The sequence below is a fragment of the Chenopodium album genome, chromosome 1 (genome assembly GCF_948465745.1).
Source record: "Chenopodium album chromosome 1, dcCheAlbu1.1, whole genome shotgun sequence".
Taxonomy (NCBI): Eukaryota; Viridiplantae; Streptophyta; class Magnoliopsida; order Caryophyllales; family Amaranthaceae; genus Chenopodium; species Chenopodium album.
Genome location: NC_137834.1, coordinates 15,854,443 through 15,856,415, shown reverse-complemented (window position 1 = coordinate 15,856,415; position 1,973 = coordinate 15,854,443). Strand labels below are relative to the sequence as shown.

The following is a 1,973-nucleotide window of genomic DNA, read 5'->3' as shown; positions in this document are numbered from 1 at the left end:
TCTAAAATTTATCGTAAATACAAGTGATATATTAAAATAAATAAAGAAAGTATTTCGATAGTTGTAAGGTAGGGTCTGTTCACTTCATCTTAATTATAGTTCAATTTAATTCAGTTCCAATCAGTTCAGTTTAATTCAGCTTTTAATTTCATTCACTCATAAAATATTCATTTCAACTCATTTTAGTTCAGTTCAGTTCAGCTCCTAATTTATTCTCTCATAAAATATTCATTTTAGCTCTGTTCACTTCATTTCAGCTCCAATCAATTCAGTTTAGTTCAGTTCAATAAATGTGAACAGGCCCTTAGTCTTAATTTGCGGTATGATAGACGTTTGGACTATTATTATTGCCTTATTGGTTTATGTTATGCAAATTGTTATAATTAACATATTGATGGTACCAATTATTTGATGTAGGAAACGGAAATAATGAATTCAAATAATTCTAGTTTAATCAACAACCCTTATCAGCAAAGTGAAACAATAATGGAACCAACTTTTGAAGAACAACTCGCTGACACACTTGGTAACGAATTCCCTTATCCAATCCACAACACGAACTACACGGCTTCTCCTCAGGGAGATTTTGATGGTATTGATCAATATATATTGACCCCTCATATTAATGAAATCAACAACAACGATAATAACAACAATAAAGACAATGATAATGATAACATTGTAAGCTCTGATGTTCTAAAGAGTGAACCATCCAAAAATAAGAAAGAGACGAAGAAGCAAGCAGAGAGTGCTGGTTCAAAGAGAAAACGACAGCCAGGCCAAGTCCAAGATCACATCGTTGCCGAGAGGAAGCGGCGGGAACTACTCAGCCGCATGATGATTTCACTCTCTGCCATGACTCCCGGCCTTAAGAAGGTGAACATTTTTTTACCATTTTGAGTGATAATGTTTGTTTGACTAGTATTATTAATCTGTTTACTATTATAATGATATACAGGTCGATAAAATAACAGTCTTAGAAGCCGCAGTCAAACAAATGAAGGAACTTCAGGAGAGAGTAAAGGTACTTGAAAGTATGGTTAAAAAGAGGACGAATGTTAGTTGAGTCCGAAGTAGTTCCCAAAAAATCTAAATTTAAAGCCGATAATGGCAGTAGTGATGATAATGCTTCTTCTTCTACTGTGGAAGACTATTGTGGCGGTAGCGATGACGGTAATGGGGGTAGAGATTCATTACCAGAAATTCATGTAAAGGTAATGGAGAAGACATTTCTGTTAAGAGTATGCTGTGAAAAACAGAAGGGTATTTTCGTGAAATTATTCCTAGAGGCAGAGAAGCATGGTTTGTCCATTACAAGTTTTAATGTTACACCATTAAATGACGTGTTTCGGGTGAAAACAATGGGACCTTGCCGAAGGTCCAATGAAGTGGATGAAGACTGGTCCGGTCCAAATGATGCTGGGCCGAAGGTTTCCTACACAGCAAGCACACGTAAAACTGGTCTCGAGGGTGGATCCGAGGAAGACCCCTCCGATGCCGAAGTCAAACAGTGTTTAGAGAGAGAAAGCTATGCAAGAGAGTTAATGCTTGAGGCTTTAATGTGAATGAATGACAAATGATGTAATTGAAGACTTTTATACCTTAGCATACAAGGAAGGAGGATGCTTGGGCCGGAAATGATCTTGGGCTGACCCTGACAATTTGGACCACTTGACTTTATGCAGACTTGGCTTAAATGGAGGCTTGGGCCTTGACCTTGGATTATTGGATCATTTAATGACAAGGCCCAATTAGCTTAAAATTGGACCCAAACAACTTGCCCCCCAGACCCGGTTTGGAAGGATGACGGATCGGGTTTGAATCCAATAAAAATGGAGGGAAGTAAATGATTTAATTAAATCAAAAGATTTAAATTTTAAACAGTCATTAACTAAATAACTGTAATTAAGATAATTAGTGGGGAAGTTGAATGGATAATGGGCGGTTAATTAAGAGAGAGAGTGTTTAACGGT

At 36.9% G+C, this 1,973-nt stretch overlaps 1 pseudogene; it reads left to right on the top strand.

Annotated features, from left to right (window-relative positions):
- Positions 1-429: 429 nt before the first annotated feature.
- On the top strand, positions 430-1,755 carry LOC145628742 (transcription factor bHLH18-like; annotated as a pseudogene).
- The last annotated feature ends 218 nt before the right edge of the window (positions 1,756-1,973 follow it).